At 41.8% G+C, this 22818-nt stretch overlaps 1 long non-coding RNA gene across 1 annotated transcript in view; it reads right to left on the bottom strand.

Moving 5' to 3' along the window:
- Positions 1-22006, bottom strand: part of LOC140915904 (uncharacterized) — a 32955-nt gene extending 10949 nt beyond the window's left edge. The window contains exon 1 of the long non-coding RNA XR_012160319.1: positions 21893-22006. This is a non-coding gene — a long non-coding RNA (uncharacterized LOC140915904). The remainder of the gene's footprint in view (positions 1-21892) is intronic.
- Positions 22007-22818: the final 812 nt, after the last annotated feature.

The following is a 22818-nucleotide window of genomic DNA, read 5'->3' as shown; positions in this document are numbered from 1 at the left end:
AAGCCAATGTGATTTTTTAAAATCTAACAACGCTATCTTGCCCAGTGACCTCAAAGTCAATTGAGTTACTTTGGCATCTTAACAGTATAACTGAGCTCAGAATCTAGCCTCACGTTAGGTCTCGCTTTCCTCCATAATGAGCTATTTTGTCAACTTACATTTTTTGGTACAGAATTATTTTTCTAAACCATGTCCCATTACTGTTCCTCAACGAGGACAATAAGGCAGTATTTCTGAAGTGGGCATACACCACCACAATTCAAACAATAATAAAAAGACTATTCCTCTCTCTGTACAAGCGGTATCTATTCATAGGTCTGACTGGGTTTCATTCATACAGCCTGTCCACTCTGCATTGTAGCTGTGTCAGCTCAATAAGCAGTATGGATAATACATTTGCCAGTGTGTACCTATTCTTTTCAAATTAGTTATATTAAATTAAGGTTGCTATTATAGTTTGGCAAGTAGTTTATTGCAATGCCTTTTTTTTGTTCACTGAATATTCCCGGAATGTGACAATTTCAATGGAGAACAAATCTGAGACTATTAATGCATTTGCTTTGAAGAAAAAAAAAAAGTTTCCTATCGGCCCTGATGCTCACAATACTCAGACTATGTTTACACTAGCACTTTTGTTGGTATAACTTGTCATTCAGGGGTGTGAAAAAATACACCCCCATACCCACACCCAAGAGACATAAGTTTCACTGACAGAAGTGCCGGTGTGGACAGTGCTATGTCAGCAGGAGAAGCTCTCCTGCCGACATAGCTACCGCTGCTCGTTGGGGATGGTTTAATGATGTCAGTGGGAGAGTTCTCTCTGTCGGCACAGAGCACCTACACGCGTGATCTTACAGTGGCACACTGGCGTCAGTACAGCTGTGCCGCTGACAGCTCGCTAGTGTAGACATGGCCTTAAATAACTTTAAAAATCTGACCCAAAGTCACTTAGGTGCCTAAAAATGCCGATAGGAGCCAAGTGGGATTTTCAAGAGCGCCTATCTGCGTCTTTCAACACCTAAATACCTTTACCAATCTGGCCTTTACTTCACAAGTAGTCCCACTGAAGTTAATGAGGTGGACTGTCACTTTGCTTCTAGCCCTGAAGGGCAGCACATAGCTGCACAGCCTCACGAGCAGCAAAAGGAGGGAATCTTATTAGAGAGGACCTTCACTGCTGCAGGCCTTCTCCTTCCATCAGTTCCCTCCCTCCAGTCAAGTTCTAAGAGAGGCTCATTAAAATACCTTCTCTGTTTCTTTTGGTTCCTCACCTCAGAGTCACTCATTTCTGTTTAGCTGTAGTCCAGATACTCGTTTTATTGACTCCATAACTTCAGTAACTTTATTAATATGCAGGGCCAGCCCACAACATTTTAGCACCTGAGGCGAGGAACTCAAATGACGCCCCCATTCCCCCTCACTTGGGCCAAAACTTTGAAACTCTGGGTCCTAGTGGTGCCCCCCCACAGTCTGGCACCTGAGGTGGCCACCTCAGTTCGCCTCATGGTAAGGCCAGCCCTGTTAATATGGGCTCACTCTTTCTGCCTCACTCCTGCTTTCTTAGCAACTCTAACACAAGAGTCCTTAAAAATTGACCATAGCTTATTAACCATTGGGAATACCTGATAATTCAGTTCATACATTTGCTTGTTGAAATCCTATACGGAGGACTAAGGAGAAATATTTATTCTAAACATTAGGCTACTAAAATGAGAGTGATGTTAAATTGTCAGCTGTGTGAGGATTAGGTTGTACCTGCTTTTAAGAGTTATATAAATACCAAATACAATAATTTTAAATTTCAGACTGGGATAATCCATACATTTGTGCAACCCTGGAACCATATTTGGCTTCACCTGTTTTAATGAACAAATCTAATTCCATCATATTAGGGAAAACAAGAACCAAAAGAGAGCTGCATATTCTGTATTACAAATTATTGTTATCAGCTGCCCAGCAGGACTCCAGTCAGCACTAAATATGAACAATGGATAAATTACAGGGGTCATTCAATGAGCACAATCAAAATGCAAACACTTTGCTTTTACTTGATGCAGGAAAAAAATGAGAATCCTTGTAGCCTCCTTGGAGCATACGACAGCCACTTGGACTGCAGAGAAATGTATGAAGCAAACTGTAAAACTGATTACTAGGCTCAAAAAGGCTAATATGCAATTTGTGTTCTTTTATGTAGATCAAATGCATTCAGTGCAGCTCATAGAGCTTAGATACTCAGCAGGGATTCACAGGGTTGAGTATCAGTCAACCACAGCCAGCCACTAAACTACAGGGCAAAATCTGCTATTGTTCATTAGAATAGTCACTTAATCTATCTTAATGGGTGAAAAACCCCTGGGACAAATGTATATTAAAATCAGCAAGTTAGTTGTAATGTTTAAGAAAAGCTGTAAATATTTTTGTGATAACACTGTAAGACATTATGAATGAGTTAAATCCTCTTGAATGTCTTCACATTTAGCTCTTGAAAATGTGGCTGTCTAGCAGGCTGTTTTCCTTGATTGGAAGGAAACCCACAGGCACTAAAAACACTTACCATAAGGATGAACATGAAATAAACAAGGTAGCATTTCCTTTGGCAATCTGAAGGAAGTTATGTCTGATCAGTTTCTGGGAAGCACCTGAAATCTGCTGCTCATACTCTATTGCTAAATCCTGTAACATGAATGCAGTGAGCACAGCTGCTTTAATAAAATGCTTTTAGAAAACCACTGTAATGAGTAGCAGTATGTTGTGACTAGTAGGAGTTCCTACCCTGGCATCAACAAGACACACAGACCCCAGGCTTCTGCTTCCCTAGGATTTGACATTATTGGAAACTTAGTAACACAATGTAAACTTTGGCCAAAGCCTCCTATCTATTTTGGCTGCTCTGCAGTTTCCCTCCCCTTAGACCTCTTCTAATTTCCTCTAGCACAAAGAGTATTCCCCCACATTCTTTAGATCCTTTTTGGTGATTATGGTGTCCACCTGCTATCATGACACAGAAGTAATTACTTTGTAGTAATTAACCTTAAACCAGGATTTTAGCACCTGAGCCAAGGGTGACAGGCATGTCTACACTAGCACTTATGTTGGCAAAACTTTTGTCACTCAGGGGTGTGGAAAAAAAACCATGAGTTTTGCTGGCATATGCGGCTATATGAGCGCTCTTACAGCGGCACAGTTGTGTCGCTGTAAGCTTGTAAGTGTAGACATGGCCTTAATAAAAGAGCCTTGAATTCTTATACAGGGTCCTAGAGTCTGCCACTCTGTAAAGAAAGAACACAGGCCCGGATCCTCACAGGTATTTAGGCACCTAACTCATTGAAATCAATAGGAGTCAGGCACCTAAATACCTGCGAGGATCCAGGCCACAGAACTGGAAACTAATATCCTCCAGAAACATCCTAAATCTATATCACCTTCAGCGAACATGAGATAGGGTTTTCCATCCATCTGCCTACTGGTTCCACATCTGATGATGCTACTGGAGGCTGAAGAGGGAGAGGTGGGAAAAGTTTGTTACTGTTTGTCCATTTTCAGGGGGAAGGAGCAGGGGTGGGGTGGCAGGGTCTGCTTTGAAATCCATTCAGACCAGTTGGGAGTATGACACAGAACTCCTTCCTCGTCTCACTTACTGTGGAGCCCAGGCCTCTTGGAGCAGGTTTCCCTGTGCTGGTACTGAGGATTAGAGGGGAACAATGTATCAGAGCCATTGCTCTCCACTCACTCTGGGTTTGGGGGCACAGACTTTTCAAGCAGAATTTGCTACTTTCTTTTTATGGGAATGCCTAGAGTCTACATCCAAGATCAGGGCACCATTGTGCCAGACACCGTACGGACACATAGTGAGAAACAGTCTTTGCCTCAAAGAGTTTACAATCTGAGGCTCTGATCCTGCAAATCCTTACACATGTGCCTAACTTGACTCTTCTGAGTAGTCCCAGTTAATACAATGGGACTATCCTGGCAGTCAAGGGTAAGTGTTTGCAGGACTGGGGCCTAAATAAAGACAGAAAAAAGGATTAGAAGGACATAGTCTTCTTCTCTGTGGAGGGTAGCATGTGGGACAGTCTTTGTAAGCGTGGAAGAATCCCATTTATGCACTGCAGCCCAGCTAATCCTTCACTTAAGCCACTTATTTGTGATCTGCTCGGCAGATCTGATGGAAGAACTTAGTCCTGGAAGATTTATGCATTCATACACCATGAAATGCATTTCATAAGGTAAAGCATTTTGGTGTCTCTTTTTTCCATTGCTTTCACAGAGCTCCCATTCTTTCCAAACACATGATGCGGAGGATACCCTGCTGGGTCTGGATAATCTGCCTTATCTTTATCCACATGGCCTCTGCACATCTCATCATATTTCATACCACATAATGTATAGTTGGTTGCCTTTCCCCATGATCATTATTCTTGTTTCCAATATAGTGATAATCGGCCTTATACAATTATTTCAGCTGTAGTGTAAAAGTGTATTTTATTTAAGGAATATGGGCCTCTTAGCCCTTAGAAATTTAGAGCTACAGTGCTACTTATTTTATGTGACATTTTATTTGCAGATTACATACACCCACTATTAAAGCAGATTTTCATTTAGATAATTACACCTTCTTACTTATAGATTGTATGGCAAGGATTACACATTTCTTTTGTTCAGATCACCCTGTTTTCAGTATAACCTCATAATCTTTTTCACCCTTTGGTCATAATCTTCCATGAACAATGAAGAGGGCAAGAACACTAGTGAAGTCTGATTTCCTTTCTGTTGCCATACAGTCACTGGATCGCATATATCACATATCCACTGCATCTGCTCTACCATTTAATTTCTTTCAATAGTTATATCACACATGGAGGTAAAGTATAAACATCTGCCTCCATAGGAACTCTTGAAGATATCGTTTTTATAATTTACCCTCAGAAATCTATGAAAGCTGCACTGTCCATTCCATACTACTGAAGAATGATAATTACTGTGGTTTATATTTAATAACTCACTTGTTAACAGAATAACCACACTGGCATATAATGAAAATTATATTGGGATTTTATTTCTTTAGACTGAAATCCTTTTGCTACAAATGAAACTTGGTAGAAGAAGAAAATGCTTTGAATCTCACAAAACCTTAGCTGGTTTTCAAAAACATAGATGTTCTGTGAGACGTCAAATTTTTAGGCCATTTTTTGGAAATGAACAATTAGTATTGCTATGGTTCTGTACAAACATGAACTAGCTAAACCGTGGGATTTTCTCCCCCATGTAAAATTGCTTCTCCAGACATTTTCTTTTCTACCTGTAACTGGAAAACAAATGATAAAATGAAACAATGGGGTTTGAGATCTTCCGAATAATCTCTCTATTTTAAACGCCAATGTATATAGTGAGATTTCCAACTTTTGTCTGGAGAACTGTTTCTCAATTTTTTTCATTTAAAAAATGGAGGGAAAAGTCTCACCGATTCTCAAGGACACACAAAAGGCCCCCCAATGCTGATGAAACTCTGCAGAACTGGAGTGTATTGGGGAGGGGCTTCTACAACCTTTACAGACTAAAAAGGTGGACTTCTACTGTGAAATCACAAGCCTAAACCACTTGAGATAAAAGATAATCACTATTCCCTCTTAGCATTATAGGGTCTATGATATCCAGTTGAATAATTTTGAATAAATTGAATAAATCAAAGTGAGTTATGCAGATTATGTTAAATGAATGCAGATAAAACCTTTCTGTCACACCAGATCATCATGCATACTGCATATGCCAAATATTGTAGAGGAAAACTATTTTTAGGAATGTTTTAGAACAGTGGTTTACACCTTTTTTTCATTTTCAGACCCCTAAAAATTTCAAATGGAGGTGTGAACCACTTTGGAAATCTTAGCCATACTCTGTGGACCCTCAGAGGTCTGTGGACCACAGATTGATAACTGCTGTTTTAGAACATTTTTTTTTTTAAAAAAAGGTTATTTTGACTGCTTTTCTATCCTTCTGCATGTAAAGTCAGGCGCCCCAGTTACGATGAGTTCAATTACACATGTGCACAGGAAGCTATAAAAAACACCATGAGCCAAAAATCAAATGTTGAACATAAAAACGAATCATTATTTAAAGTCCATTATCTTGGGACCTTCCAGGTCTAAAAGTAAGTGACACTAGAAAGCTGGAAATTTCCCCTTCCACATGATATAAACATTTTATTTCTAGCATTCCAGAATATTTGGGGATATTAGACTTTAAAGTCACATGGCCTGTGCACCATGTGGGGGATAAAGGCTAACAAATCAGAATGGTAGCATTTTACACCCACTAAATGACAACTCAGGGCAACAAAGACTCAGGTCCGTGATAAGGTAATGCTTAGAAAAGCTGTTCCTAGTGCAGGACTGGACCTTCTCCATCCTATCCCCAGGCTAGGGTACATCTGAAGGAAATTCCACATTTGGTGGGTGAGAATGAGGAAACATTTCTCCAGCAAGTTGATTTATTTTTGCCTCATCAGAGGTTTTGGAATATTAGAATAAATTCTGGGAGTTGGAGTAACAGGCAGAAGTCAGTTGAGGCTGTTGGAGGTGCCATAAACTGTACATTCATCGAGCATGTAGCTCTACAATTTATCACATGGATCTCACCTCCACATATGTTGTATGTTTGAGGGCAGGCATGGAGGCAAAGTGCATTGCTGTTTCACCATTCTCTGTACTGATGAGCCAGATTCACAAACAGGAGGCTCTTTAGTGACACACTGTTAAGGGCACAGCTGGCTCCCAGCCTGGTCGCTAGGCAACCCAGAAAGCTCAGCTGGTCCCAATGAACTCCCTCCAAACAGTTGAGCTTCCTGATGAGGCAGGGTTGCCAGAGATCTGCTACTTGAGCCTGGTAGCAGTAGCAGCTGCTCAATACATACCACGCCCACAGCTGAGCTTACCCTGCTCTCACTTCCATACCCTGCTCTAGTCCTTGCTCCAAGCCCTGCTCCACCCTCAGCCTCCCTGTCTGCTCTGGTTTCGGATTCCTGGTTCCGACTCTTGGCCATGTCCCTGACTACAACTCCGGCTTCTGACTCCAGTTCTGATCTTCACCTTGGCCCCGATTCTGATTTCACCCTTGGACCCGTGCCTGATCCCTGGATCTTCATTGGTCATCATCCAAACTGCCACCACAACCACCAGGCAAGGTCCTCCTCCACCCACCAGGTAGGCTGCCATGCACCAGCAGCTGACAGTTTGAGCAGCCCACAAAAGACCAGATGTAGAGAGGGCCTGGGCTTAATGACATGGAGGCCCCTCCTGGAATGAGCACAGCAGGAGCTCTGCTCACCCTTGTGGACTTATTAGGGGCCTAACAGGTAGAGTGACCAGATGGCACATGTGAAAACTCAGGATGGGGGTCGGGATTAATAGGCACCTATATGAGACTGTCAGGGTTTCTTCCCCACTCTGAATCTAGGGTACAGATGTTGGGACCTGCATGAAAGACCCCCTAAGCTTATTTTTACCAGCTTAGGTTAAAACTTCCTTAAGGCACAAAATTTTTGCCCTTGGATTAGGTAAACACTGCCACCACCAAGTGATTTAACAATCAATCAGGGAAAGGACCACTTAGAGTTTCTATTTCTCCAAAATATCTCCCCAAGCCCTTACACCACCTTTCCTGGGGAGGCTTAAGAATAAACAAGATGAGCACAAACCAGCCTTGGATTTTTAAGATCCAAAAAAACCCAATCAGATTCTTAAACAGAACTTTATTAGGAGAACAAAAAAAGATAAGAGAACAACTCTGTAAGATCAGAATAGAAGATAATCTTACAAGCAGTCTGATTCAAAACATAGAGAATCCCTCTAGGAAAACCTTAAGTTACAAAAAGGCACAAAAACAGGAATACACATTTTCTTCAGCACAGTGAATTTCACAAGCCAAAACAAAGAAAACCTAATGCATTTTCTAGCTAGATTACTTACTAACTTTACAGGAGATGGAGGGCTTACATCCTTGATCTGTTCCCAGCAAAGGTATCAGACAGACAGACAGAAGCCTTTTCTCCCCCTCCAGATTTGAAAGTGTCTCATCCCCTCATTGGTCATTTTGGGTCAGGTGCCAGCCAGGTTACCTGAGCTTCTTAACCCTTTACAGGTAAAAGGACTTTGCCTCTGGCCAGGAGGGATTTTATAGCACTGTATGCAGAAAGGTGGTTATCCTTCCCTTTATATTTATAACAAAGACAAAGCCACAAATATTGGAACTGTCCCTATAAAAATCAGGACATCTGGTCACCCTATTTACAGGAACTGCTGCACTTTGAGAGCAGGATGCAGTCCTGCAGGCAGCTACAGCCCTCCGCCCTCAAACTCTCACACCTACTGTTCGCAAGCCCTACCAGACCAGTTCAATGGGGTCCAGGCCAAATTCCGGGGTTTCTTGAATCAGTATTGCCTGCTGTTCATAGTGTGACTGCTATCATATCCCACACACTGGCCCCGAGTAGGACTTGTGATTAGCCTGTTTACTTGAGTGGCCCCGGAATGGGTTTCCCCACTATTGGGGGGTAAGAGGGTCTAGCCCTTTTTGTGAATGTTTTGAGGAGTAAGTCCAGGCACTGGCAGGTATTTTTGATGACCCTAACTAAAAGCACACTGCAGAGGCTTCAGTTGCAAGCCCTCTTGACCCTTTGCCAGACATGCAGTGAAGTTTAGGTGCCTGGAAGCCTTTACCCACTGAAACAAGGCCGTGCAGTGACACTGCTTCCATTCAGGATTCAAGGATTCTATTAAAGATGAATTAGCTTGAGTGGAACCCCTGCCTAGCTTCAGGACCCGGGTTGATCTGTGCATCAGGATTGAAGACAGACTGACTAAACAGTATGAGACCAGGACAAGAAGTGCAACCTCAACCCTTTTCGAACCAGGTCCTTCCATTCTGTGAGACTCCAGGTAATCTACCATACCCCAAGCCAACGCAGATCAACCAAGTTCAGTCCCACCTCTCCACTGATGAAGAGAACTGGCACCGGACTCTAGGACTCTGCCTGTATTGTGGGGAATCCAGGACATGTGACCTTTGCACCCACACTAGAAGACCATGCACAAGACCAGTAGGCCTTCTCCAGTCTCTTCCTATGCCCCAATTCCTTTGGTCCACTCTTTTGATGGATTTCATTGTGGAGCTGCCCTGCTCCCAAGGGCAATCAGTGATCCTGACCATTGTAGACTTCCAGACAAAAATAGCCCATCCCCTGCCATATCCTCCAATCAGCTTATGAAATGGCCCAACTCTTTGTGGATCACATCTTCCGGCACTATGGCATTCCAGAACACATAGTTTCTGATCGAGGCCCACAAATAGTCCCCTGGTTCTGGCTGGAATTCCTCTGCTGTTTTGGGACCAAGCCCCTCATTTCAACTGCCTCCCTGCTCAGACTGACGGCCAGACTGAAAGTCCTAACCAGACTTGGCACATTACCTCTGCTGTTTCCTGAATTTTCACCAAGATGACTGGGTTCCCCTATTATCATTGGCCAAATTTGCCTACAATAACACCACCTACACCTCCATCCAGCTAAACTAGTTGTTTGCGAACTTCAGTTTTAACCCCCAGGTTTCACCCTGAAGTATCAGAGGGTTCCTCCATTCCAGGAGCCAGAGACTTGGTCCTCCACATCCACCAAATTCATCAGGCACTCGCAGAGCATTTGACTAATGCCAAAGTGTCCTATAAAAGCTACGCTGATTAACATAAGCAAGCCAGCCCAGACTTCAGCGTAGGCTATGTGGTGTGTCTCTTTACCCAGAATTTCAAATCAACCCCTGCCAAGCTTGACCACAAGTACCTTGGCCCCTTCTAGAGCACCCAGAAGATAAATCCAGTGGCCTTCAAGCTCCAGCTCCCAGCGTCCCTCAAAACACGCCCCGTCTTCCAGGTCTCCCTTCTCAAGCCTTTCATCAACAACCCATTTCCTGGGCGGATGGATCCACCACCATCACTCATAATAGTCCAGGGAAAGGAAAAGTATGAGATTAATCAAATCCTGGATTCCTGACAGGTAAAGGGTAAGCTCCAGTACCTAGTGGATTGGAAGGGGTATGGGCCAGAGGAGAGATCCTTGGAGCTCTCAGAAAACATCCACACCCTCTCCCAGTTACACAAATTTCACCAGCAATTCGTTGACAAACCAGTGACAATGGCCTCTGGAAGGAGCCCTAGGAGAGAGGGTACTGTCAGGGGCACGGCTGGCTGGTTGTAAGGCTGCCCAGCAAGCTCAGCTGGGAACAATGAGCCCCCTCCATATGGCTGTACTTCGTAATTGGTCAGGAGAGCCAGCGGTCTGCTACTTGAGCCTTGCAGCAGCACAGCGGCTGCTCAGTGCATATCAGGCACGCAGTTATGCTTACCTTGCTCTCACTTTCACTTCCTGATCCAATTCTTGCTCCAAGCCCCTGCTACAGCTTCTCTGTCTGTCCTGGTTTTGACTCCGACTCTTGGCTACATCCCTGACTACAACTTCGGCTTACCCTTCAGCTTAGACTTTGATTTCTGAATCCCAGCACTGAACCCTCGGCTACATTTCTAACTATGACTCTGGCTTACTCTTCGGCTTAGGCTTTGGCTTCTGAACCTGGTTCTGATCTTTGGCTTCACTCCTTGACCCTGACTCTGGTGTCACCCTTGGTCCAGGCCTGATCCCTGGATTTTTGCTTGTCATCACCCAAACTGCCCCACTAGGTAAGTTGCCCAAGACACAGTATTTCTATCAGCAGCATCTGAGAAGTGTTTTCACCATTATTTATTCTCCTTTAATTTTGATTGTGCTATAAAAGCAATTAGCTCAGAACCAAGACTGAAATGGGCTGCCTCAACCCAGCTAGGGTTGTTGTGAAGGTAGCATTCAAAATGTGAACCAAGTGTAAATTGATGTCAGCCTGAGCCTGGGGGACAACTTGAGGCATTGCTTGAGAGAGGTGTGAATGGCCCTTATTCATCTCAATTGTATGTTAACTATGAAGCTTAATGATGTGTTGAATATCTACAGGTTTCAGCCAGCCCTCTGCCATTTACATTGGTCAAACTGGACAGTCTCTACGTAAAAGAATAAATGGACACAAATCAGATGTCAAGAATTATAACATTCATAAACCAGTCAGAGAACACTTCAATCTCTCTGGTCACGCAATCACAGACATGAAAGTCGCTATCTTAAAACAAAAAAACTTCAAATCCAGACTCCAGCGAGAAACTGCTGAATTGGAATTCATTTGCAAATTGGATACTATTAATTTAGGCTTAAATAGAGACTGGGAGTGGCTAAGTCATTATGCAAGGTAGCCTATTTCCCCTTGTTTTTTCCTACCCCCCCCCCAGATGTTCTGGTTTAACTTGGATTTAAACTTGGAGAGTGGTCAGTTTGGATGAGCTATTACCAGCAGGAGAGTGAGTTTGTGTGTGTGGTTTTTGGGAGGGGGGTGAGGGGGTGAGAGAACCTGGATTTGTGCAGGAAATGGCCCAACTTGATTATCATGCACATTGTGTAAAGAGTTGTCACTTTGGATGGGCTATCACCAGCAGGAGAGTGAATTTGTGTGGGGGGGTGGAGGGTGAGAAAACCTGGATTTGTGCTGGAAATGGCCCAACCTGATGATCACTTTAGATAAGCTATTACCAGCAGGACAGTGGGGTGGGAGGAGGTATTGTTTCATATTCTCTGTGTGTATATAAAGTCTGCTGCAGTTTCCACGGTATGCATCCGATGAAGTGAGCTGTAGCTCACGAAAGCTCATGCTCAAATAAATTGGTTAGTCTCTAAGGTGCCACAAGTACTCCTTTTTTTTTTTTTTTTTAATATCTACGATTTCACTACTGATTCAAACACAAAAAGGAGACCAAAATATCATTTATTTGGGGTAAGGTAGACGCTAAAAACCTCAATCAAGGATTCAGGCCACATTGTGGTAGGCATTGTACAGACACGCTCCCCCCCACCCCCCCCCCAAAAAAAAAACCCACAAAAAACACAGAAGACAGTCCCTGCCCATGAAAGTTCACAACCAACATGTTAGGCAAGTCGATACACCAGGTGGCCCAAACAGCCAAATGGGATGTAGAGGAGGTTGGAGGATGAGGAAAAAAATAAAATGCACAAAGTTTAGCAGAAAAACAGTTTGTCATTTGTCTAAGTAATGCCAGATGGGAGAGATTTGTAGGCATCATAGCCACGGTAGGTTTTAACGTGGAATTTAGAAGAGGATAAGGTAGCAGCTTTGTGAATTTTGACAGGGAGCTTTTCTTCTTCCTGTTGAAGTCAAAAGGACTTCAAAATGTGGTCCTTTGTTTGGAATGCTGCACATTCCTAGCCTTATGGTAAAATATTGAAACCCAGCTAGAGCTGTATATATAACAATTATTTTTAACTTCTTTGAAGTATGATGGGGACCAGTCGACTGAGGCAACTTTCAGAGTAACAGCCGTGTTAGTCTGTCTTTGCAAAAAGAAAAGGAGTACTTGTGCCACCTTAGAGACTAACCAATTTATTTGAGCATGAGCTTTCGTGAGCTACAGTTCACTTCATCGGATGCATACCGTGGAAACTGCAGTAATTTGGAAAGGAAGATGATGTCTGTCTGTATCTGTACAAGTTTTTTCATGCAGTTGATAGATTTCCACTCCATATGGCTAAATGCAGTGCCTTGCATAATGACAGGTTTCAGAGTAACAGCCGTGTTAGTCTGTCTTTGCAAAAAGAAAAGGAGTACTTGTGGCACCTTAGAGACTAACCAATTTATTTGAGCATGAGCTTTCGTGAGCTACAGTTCACTTCATCGGATGCATACCGTGCAACTTTGTAAACTTCCAGTGCAAATGTAGGGACTGTCGGGAAGCGTCATATGTTTAGAAGTGTTGGCATTTCAGAAATAAATATTGATTGTCCTTTTCCCATTTGCCTGAAGCAGGTGAATCGAGAAACTTCTGAAGCAATAATTTATTGTGTCTTTACCAATTCACTGAAGCGTTTAGGAATATAGCCCAATGTCTCATGACATTAACTGGTTGATATGTTATCTCACTGTTTCCTGCAGGATCTTGGAGGGCAAACTAGGCTCTCCATTTAAAGTGCTACAGAACTCTACAAGTCCCTAGATAGGGTACCAGACTGTGTGTGAAATGAGGGATTAGCCCCCTTTTTTGGCTTCAGACTCTTGTCTGACCCACTTTGCTCCATGTTGCCGAGTTTATCGGATTTGTTTCAGCCAGATGTGTTGTGGGCTCCTGACACCATCCCAAAATGCTCTGTTCTGGTCTGTCTTTGAAACAAACAATTGATTCATTCAGCTAAGGGAGAGCACTGGGAGAGGTTAGGTTTATCTATAAACTTTTCATATGAACTGAGACTGAAAGGATGGGGTGGGATAGGGAATGTGTCACTCAGAAATGAGGCAGTCAAAAGCCTACGCTGAGTTTAATTTTAAGATCTATTTTAATCCATTGGTCAAAAATGAGGCTGCAGATTGGAATCTGCAGCTGAGAGCACAAAGGGGGAAATTATTCTAATTAAGTTTCAAAAATGCTGATCAAAAGAGATGAAAGGGGTAGAGGCTTCCAGTGGAAGACAGAGGGAGAATAGTAGGATTCATTCCTGTCACTTTTATAATCAGTCCCACTGTGACATGGCATTGGAGTGCCTGCCTATTAGGCCAGCCACCATGCAACTTTAATTAAATAAAACAGTTAAATTACAGTATTTAACTAGGACAAATCTGGGAGATGCTGAGCACCTGGGTCCTTCCTTCTATGGAAATTCAGGACACTTGGTGTCTTGCAGGATCAAGTCAATTGTTTGGAAAATCCTTGTATGCTCTTGAAAAGAATTCCCCCTATGTTGATTTTGACCACTTGCAGCAGGCAAACATTAACTTAGGGCCACAACGTGAAGAATGAAATCAAAATAAATCAGGCTGGGTCTGCTTAACTAACTAGTACATTAACTTCTTCACAACAGTGACAATGCCAGCTTTAAGTCACAATGCAACGGAGATTAAGGGAATTGGGCACCTAAAATCCAGGGCCTGCCTATGTCCTGCCCTTCGCATGCCCTGGCTGTCCATTTCAAATTCCCACTGACTTCAATGAGAGCATGATCAGGCCTCAAGATGGCAACATGGATGGTGCAGGGAGAGCAGACATTCTGATTTGTGAACATTTTACAGCCACCTTGCACCGGTGTCAGAGGCTACATAAGGTGCAAGAACCACTGAGTTTAAATGACTTGTGCAAATTCATAGAGGAAGGATGTGTCAGGAAGCAGGGCTTGCAGCAGAGCCAATCTCCAGTCAACCTAACAAGCGCACTTAGCCTAATTGATGGGAAGAGTCAGCGGACGGGCATGTAAACCCAACAGCAGCAGTAGTTAAGTGGCTGCTCAAAGCATCTACCTATGGCTGTGATAGATCCTGTGCCTGCTTGATCCCAGCCTTGCTCCTTCCTTGGCCCCAGCCCTGCCCCACTTAAGGTAACACAGTTCTGTCCCTCAGCTCCAATCCCTAACTTCCAACTCCAGCTCTGACTCCTGCTCTGGCCACTAAGCCTGGTCACTGACAGGACTACAGCAGAGCTAAGATTAGAACCCAGAGCTTCAGAATCCCTTCTTTAACCATACAACCATATTTTCCCCTACCTAGCAAATGCCAATTCAAAACACCAGCATTCCCATATTATTGAAGGTAAATATTTTCAAATCTGCAGGGCCAGATAATTTGCATCCAAGAGAATTAAAAGAATTGGCCAAGGCTTTCTCTGACAGATATATGTTAATTTTTAACAAAACTTGGAATCCTGGAGAAGTTCCAGAAGACTGCAAGGGGGAAAAAAAACACAAACAACAAAACTGAAAACTCTAGACTGGTTAGCCCGACATTGTTCCTGGGCAAAATCATGGAAAGGCTGATATGGAATGCAATTGGTAAAGACTTAAAAGATGATAGCATAATCAATGCCAATCAACATGGTTTTATGGAAAATAGATTTGTCAAGCAAACTTGATATTTTTAATGAGATCCCAAGTCTGGTTGATAAAGCTAACTTTACTGATATAATATGCGTTAATTTTTATTATTCTGAGGAAACAATTAGCACTATACCAAGCCACTGCATCTCATGATAAATGGGTTAAAAACTGGTTAACTGATACTCACAAAAAAATTGTAAATGGGGAAGTATCATTCAATAGGGGTGTGTCCAGTGTGGTCCTACAGGGAACTATTCTCAGCACAGCATTATTCAATATCTTTTTTAATGATGTAAAAGCAAATTTAAAATCATTGCTGGCAAAGTTTGCAGATGATGCAAAAATTGATGGAGTAGTAAATAATGATGGGAACAGCTCAGTTGTACAGGCCAACCTGCATCATTTGGTAAGGTGAGCTCATTAAACAACATGATGAGACTGCCTAGAGGGGTCTGGCTTCCTGCATCCCAGGCTCCCAGCTCTCTGGCAACCCATGATGGGGGAGAGGGAGTGAGCTGGGAGGAAACCAGGCAGGTTTTCCTTGATTTCATGCCTAGTTTCCACCAGAGGATTCAATGAAATCTCCATGTCCCCACAAAAAAACCCAAAAACAAAAACACCCTCTTTTTAAAAAAAAAAAAACCAAAAAAAACCCCCCCAACATTTTCCAGTGGAAAAATGTTCTGTCAGAAAATTTCTGACCAGAGCTAATAGCAGTGGTCCCTTCTGCCCTTAAAATCTATGAATATACATGCTCCCTAGCTCTTCCTTTGGAATTTTATGTACTAAAACAATTGGTCCCTACCACATGCAGAAACCCCCCCTACTCCTCCCTCTTTGTTGTCTTGCTTTGTATTTTCACTGTGGATACCAATCAAAATTGGTGGCATTGCATTGTAATATTCACACACACACACATTTTCTTCAATAAGGAAACCCTCCCCATACCAAGAGATCGAAGTAGGAAATGAACTGCAGTTGCCATCACCATCGTTACTTATTACAAACACAGAAGTAGGAAAAAGCTGGGCTAGCAGCCAGAAAAAACTAGGCACTTTCTGATATGGTCTAACCTGACAGAATACAAGAAGAACAGTTCCATACTGAAGCGGTAAAACTAGACTCCTGAGGAAAAGAATCACTCTGGTGTCTGCTGCTACCATATTGCTTTTAATTCACATTAGAGAATTGGATTGGCCAGTAAACTATCAAAACAAAGGGAGAAAGAGAGCAGTAAGAGGGATGAAACACTTTCCTCCACAATCAGTTCAGGTTGAATATGCAATCAATTCTATAAACTCAGAAAAATCCTGGTAAAGGCAGGAGTGGCTTGGAAAGACTGAGGTAACAGGAGTACTGGCTCTTATTTTGAACCACAAATCTGTGTTTATGTTTTCCAGTCTACTCTGACATACATCAATGGACGCACTTCCACAGGCCTTGGAAGAAATTGACTACAAATTCTCTGCCGACAAAAAGGGTTTTACTCAATGTGAAATATGCACATGTAGTAAAGTGATAATAAGTACACTCCCAAGGATGGACAATGTGTTCTGTATCTCAAGAATATGCAGAAATGTGTCCATAACTATTTTATGGCACAAAACCTTACTCACATGAATAGTCCCAATGGCGTCAGGGGGATTAATTACCCATTCAGTCGATAAGGGTACTCAATAAAGCACAAATTGTTAACAGTAAGGGTAATTAACCATTGGAACAATCAACCAAGGTTGTGGTGGATTCTCCATATTGGACAATTTTTAAATCAAAATTGGCCGTTTTTCTAAAAGACGTGCTCTAGGAATTCTTTTGGGGAAGTTCTATGGCCTGTGTTAAAGAGACCAGACTAGATGATCACAATGGTCCCTTCTGGCCTTGGAATCTACGAATATGAATGCTGACCACTCACATAACTAATGCCTTTCTGGATTGGGCCCTAAATTATTAGTTTTTTTCAAAATAAAAGTTTTTGGCAATGAAATTATTTTCCTGTGCAGAAGCAGTAAATGTGAGAGTATTAGATATACAAAATTAAGGAATAAAGCACAAATGAGGAGGTATAGGTTATGGAAGGAGGTATAGGTTATTATTATAAATGTTTTTCAATAATTTTAACAAATTTAATATAGAATGTTACAGTTAAATGGCTTTTTTCCCAAAAAAAAATCTGAGGGGGGAGAACAAATCTTAGCATCACTACACAGAGTCCACTCACTGCTGGATGGCATCTCCTCCCAGCCACTGCTGGGGATTAGCTCCTCTGCAATCCTACCCCGCTTTCTGCCGCTGCTGCTCTCTCTTTCTCTCTCTCATGCTCTGCGACTCAGGGTGCTGTGTCTGTGTGGCTTGGCCCTCTGGCCAGGTCACTGGGCATTTTCTGCTTCCGGGGTATCAGTCACTTCTTCCAAGATCGCAATCTTCCCTTCACTATTCCAATGGTGCCACTTTCCCAGTGGCTGCCAGGGGAACCCAGGCCCACCCTCTACTCTGGGCTCCAGCTCAGGGGTCCTGTACTCAGCAAGCTCTGCACCCCCTTAAAACCTTACCATCTTTTCCCTCAGCCTTTTCCTACACCCTCTCCACCTAGTTTCCCTTCTTTCCCTGTCTGCTGTCCAGCGAATGGCTACAGATTCCCTCACTGCAGCCCTATTCTATTGCCAGCTTCCTGGTTTATTCTAGCCCTGCCTGTTCCTTCCCAGCTGGGCTCCATCTTCAATCAAGCCTTCAAACCCTGGCTCTTCCTCAGGTGGAGCCCATCAGGTTAATTATCCTAATTAAATATTCATGGTAAATAGGCCCAATGGCCTGTGATGGGATATTAGATGGGGTGGGACCTGAGTTACCTAGGAAAGAATTTTCTGTAGTATCTGGCTGGTGAATCTTGCCCATATGCTCAGGAGTTAGCTGATCGCCATATTTGGGGTCGGGAAGGAATTTTCCTCCAGGGCAGATTGGAAAAGGCCCTGGAGGTTTTTCGCCTTCCTCTGTAGCATGGGGCACGGGTCACTTGCTGGAGGATTCTCTGCTCCTTGAAATCTTTAAACCACGATTTGAGGACTTCAATAGCTCAGACATAGGTGAGAGGTTTGTCGCAGGAGTGGGTGGGTGAGATTCTGTGGCCTGCGCTGTGCAGGAGGTCGGACTAGATGATCGTAATGGTCCCTTCTGACCTAAATATCTATGAATCTATGAACCTGCTCTGACTTGTGTGGTGTGGACAGCCCACCACGGTCACCAAGATCATGGACTAGTCAATTGGTCTACCCATATAGAAGGATAGAAAATGATAAACTATTACTAATCAGCCAGTGTACCTTAAGCAACAAAGACATTGCCAGTTACAGATTTCTGCAAAACGTAGTTGTCTTTCAACCCGAACGCTTGTAACTAGTGAACTAATGAAAGCAACTAGAATCTTACATCAACTACTAATAAAGAAGGAAAAAGCGGATGCCTCTAGGCTAATACTTTTGTGCAATTCAAAGGCTGCATAAACATCAAGCAGGCTAGTATGGCTGCAAATACAGAGATCCATCTAAATAATGAAACTCATTAAGCTGGAGCCACGTTCCAAATTTTAAAAGTGAAATGTACTTTTCTGCATATATATAAAGACAGGTAATAAAATATAGGGGTAAGCAAGCCCATGTTGCCCAGAGTCTAATAGACAATAAGTTCAAAGTAGGACTGGATTCATAGAGCAACACTCCGCTAATCTGTATTCGGGTCTCAAGTGTATTATCTGTAATTTACAACCAATTTAAATGGCATTAACAGTCTTCCCCTTATGGGAATTTAAATTTTCATCCTACCATTGAATTAAACACTGATTGCATATTTTCTATAGGGGACGTAATGCTCTTTGAAGCTTGTTTTGAATAATAAAGCATCTATTCATGCACATGGTGCAATGTGCTTCTTTGTCCTGAATGTAGCCGAAATAAAATGCGAGTTAAAAGGATTTTTCCTCTAGCCACGGGTTTGTTGATTGCCATCTATTTTCATCCATTCAAAATTTTAAAGAAAAAGAAAAAGAAAAAAACCGTATTTTCTTCCTGTGTTGGAAACCCTCATTTATCCAGTAGAGTATTTCCTGAGCGTATTTGGGATGAACAATCAAGAGGTTATCTTTAGGCAAGGAGCCCCCTACCCCCAAAACAAAAACAAAGCACACAGAAACATCACATTCTCATCTTTGGGAGAAAATATTGCACATAGCATGTTACCGCTGTGCTAGGGCCAATCAATAAATCCCAAGAAAGAGAATATGAGGAGGAGGAGGAAACTTTTAAGATAACAGACAGCAAATTAGGTAAAATAATATTCTTGACCTTTTTTGTCCACATTTGTATGGAATTAATAATTGATTCAGGCAAAGAAGGTTATTACAGTTATTCCTTCCAGGATATAGATTTTTAACAACTTAGAATTCCAATTAGCGAAGCAATCTACACAGCCCTTGAGCTGCCCTGGCATTCCCTAGGAGTTTAGAAAAAGCCCGCTTGCTACTGAAGAAATGAGTCTTCGTAGCTTCCATTCACCACTGGATAAATTCCAAGTTTTATAAGCATGGTAATTTTGAGATTCAGCTTTATTGGGCAGGTATATTTTAAAAAATGGATCCCTTTCTCAAAGGGACACCCATCAACTTAAAATCTAGCCAACTTCAAAAAGTGAGTTCAGAAGTAGTCCCAATTATACCTCCTATCCAGGACCATTTCTGTGGTTTTACAATCACATTTTTCTATATTTAAATATTTTTTCCTCTCTGTTGTTGCTGTGTTTGAAAGACACAGTAAAAAAAACAGGGATCACGGTCTAGTCATATAGGTCAAAAGAGCATTTTTACAGCTCTTTGTACATTATCAAAGTAAACAAGCTAAAAAAGAACTCCAGTGTAGGTGTTAGTCGCAACAGTCAGTAAAAATGTCTCAGGCAGATTTCAGATTTTTTTTTTTAACGTGATGTCCATTTAAAAACATAGGTATAGTTGTGTCGAACAAAGTGCTGTAGCTGAGTTAATAACCCCCAATATTTATGAACCTTTCATTTATCCAGACATGACAGAAAAGACAAAACATAGTAAATATATTTTGGCATTTGGTGATATGTGGGGTATAAAGCAATGTAAAATATAATTTAAACTGGTAAATGATCATCGTTTTGTTTTCTGGCAGGCCCAAATTTTCTGCTTTCTCGAAAAAACAGAATCCCCTCTAAAGAATCTTCCCTCATCTCTTTTGATCTTATGTAGATTTTTAAAAATACAGACTCTACCAGAAACACAAGGAACTTTCTAATGATGTGTGTCGCTCTCAATCTAGAACGAGAGTATGTAGCTCCTAGACGGAAGAATGCTGGTGAAAACCTGATAACTAGAGATTTAGAAAGAGGCTGGGAAATTTTGGACTGCTACCTTCCTTTCTTATTCCAATCAGGACTCCGTCAAACAGCGATATTAACTGCACCTCTACGCTTAAACAAACATGCAAGTTTCCCATATGGGATATTTGAAGTTTCCTGCCGTTAATATGGTGCACCTGTTGTAAAACCGAACAGCAGTAATGCTGTTACTCCATCCTTAGACAAAATCCAAGATGTTATGTTGCTGCACTGGGAGATCTTTGACTGCTTACCTTCCACAGATTTAGTGAAGTAGTGGAATACTTTCTCTGTTGCTTTCAAAAATAATTTTCAGCATATCATGAGGATTAGAGGGATACGTTAGTGACAGATTGGTCTCCTATATGTCTTGAGTCTAACTCTCATTTTGTTCAATTTTCTCAGTATAGAGATAAAACCATGATAAATATTCTGTTTAAAATAACCCAGTATAAATGGTAAGTAAAATTTGATAATTTGACAAAGGTTTGTCTGACAAAGGTTTATTTTCCTGTGTTATGTTCACCAAGGCAGGAATTTGAAGGAAGAGAAGAAAGAACTATTAAACACATGCACATACTCATCTGCAGTCTGCAACTCCCAAGGGTGCCTTGTATTAGCTACATGAGTGGCTGTTATCTACGCCGACAGTATAACATGAACAAATTATACTACCATCATGAAGAACAGAGCAAGACATTTCCTGATGTGATGTAATTGTTTTACGAAGTCTTCATAGTTCAGAAAACCACTTACAATTCTCAGTGCAAGAACAAAGCTCAAAATTATAGCACTGAGAGTTTTTATTATATTTTGAACTAATATTGATAATACTTATAGCTTATATGCCATTATTCAGGTTCAGTCATTAAATAACTAATCCTCACAACCACCCTGTCAGGTAGGCAGGGTAAATATTATCTCCCTATTACAGATGAGAAAAATATGTCACAGAATTGAAATAACCTGCTCAAGGCCATACAACCAGCCAGTGCCCAGAAGAAGAATCAGAACTTTGTAGTTCCTGGCTTCCGGTCCAATGCTCAGGCCATTCCTCTCTTTGATTAAAGGATCTCCCATGTAACAGGAGCCACTGGAGTCTAGGGATATTGCTGCTGATTGCCATGAGACTTTTTCAAATCCTGACCCATGTCACGTGACGGGGCTCAGGAAAAGTCTTACCAACAGTCCTGTGTGAGAGCCTGTACATCCAGTGTTGCCAACTCTTATGACTTTATCATGAATCTTGGGATAAATGGTGTCCTTCCTATAGCCCAAACTGCTGAAGTGGTGTGAATACAAGAGAGTCTCAGTTTCATTTAAAGAAAAAAAGTCTAGAGCCCTCACAGGTGCAGAGAAAAGCATGAAAATGTGACCCCAATACACTTGAAAACCAGAAGGTAAATCAAAAGAATCCACAGTGTATTTTTTTTTTTTTTTACATCTCCTGATTTGGGGGAGGGGAGGGTCGGTCTTTTTATTTAAACAGTTGGGATTGGCATTACCACATACCTTTATGAAATGGCTCATGTTAGTTTGCTTCCTTCACGGTTGCAATCTCACTCAATCCACGTGTAGCGGCCTGGCCTCCTCCGGTGGTCAAGTCCACAGGCAACATACCATTCTAAGAACGCATCTAGTGAAAAACTGAACAACCCAGCAAACTTTAAACATTTCTTTCTGTTTTTCACTAGCATGGGAGGGCAAAACACCAATGCATACATCAGGGGATATTTACATTACATTTTATTACAAGTCTAAATGAAGGGGACATAAATTTGCCAAGTTGCTGTAATAAATAAATAAAGGGGGCGGGTGAGCTCTCAAAGGAAACCCTACGTCTGCTTTCCAGGCCACTGCAGTGCAAATGTGTGTTTAAAAAAAAAAAAAAAAAAGGCAGGGCAAAGGTGACAAAGCAGACTCAAACATCTCCATTGCCATAGCAACAAGCAGCATTAGTCTGACACAGCAACAGAAAGCAAAATATATCCTTGCACAAAATATGCTGCAAGTTAGAAAAATATGAGTCAGTGCAATTCTACCCATATACTGCACACACATAAATAACCAAATATAAATGACTTCATATTACTCAATAAAATGACTAATTGCTATTTAAAAATAGATTTTACTGCAAATAAATATGAGTTTAATTGTCTATCAAATCCAATTTCCCTCGACATTAACAGGACAAGGAAAAATAACCACAACATCTTGTACACACACACAAACAATACAGATAGTAAGTAATTTTATATCCCTCTGTCTAGAATGTGATGCTATTACTTTATTCTGTATAGGTTCTTGTACCACCCTTTCACTGTAGTTTCTGAGCATCTTCCAATTGTACGTTAAGTGACATGACTAACATCTGTCATGTGTGGTTTGTTCTCTCTTTCATCCTTTCCCCAGAGGGAGAATTGTGTGCTCAGTGGAGT

Source organism: Lepidochelys kempii, chromosome 1 (assembly GCF_965140285.1).
Source record: "Lepidochelys kempii isolate rLepKem1 chromosome 1, rLepKem1.hap1, whole genome shotgun sequence".
In the NCBI taxonomy this organism is placed as follows: Eukaryota; Metazoa; Chordata; order Testudines; family Cheloniidae; genus Lepidochelys; species Lepidochelys kempii.
Note: the sequence above shows the minus strand (reverse complement) of the source record. Positions and strands in the feature narration are given on the sequence as shown.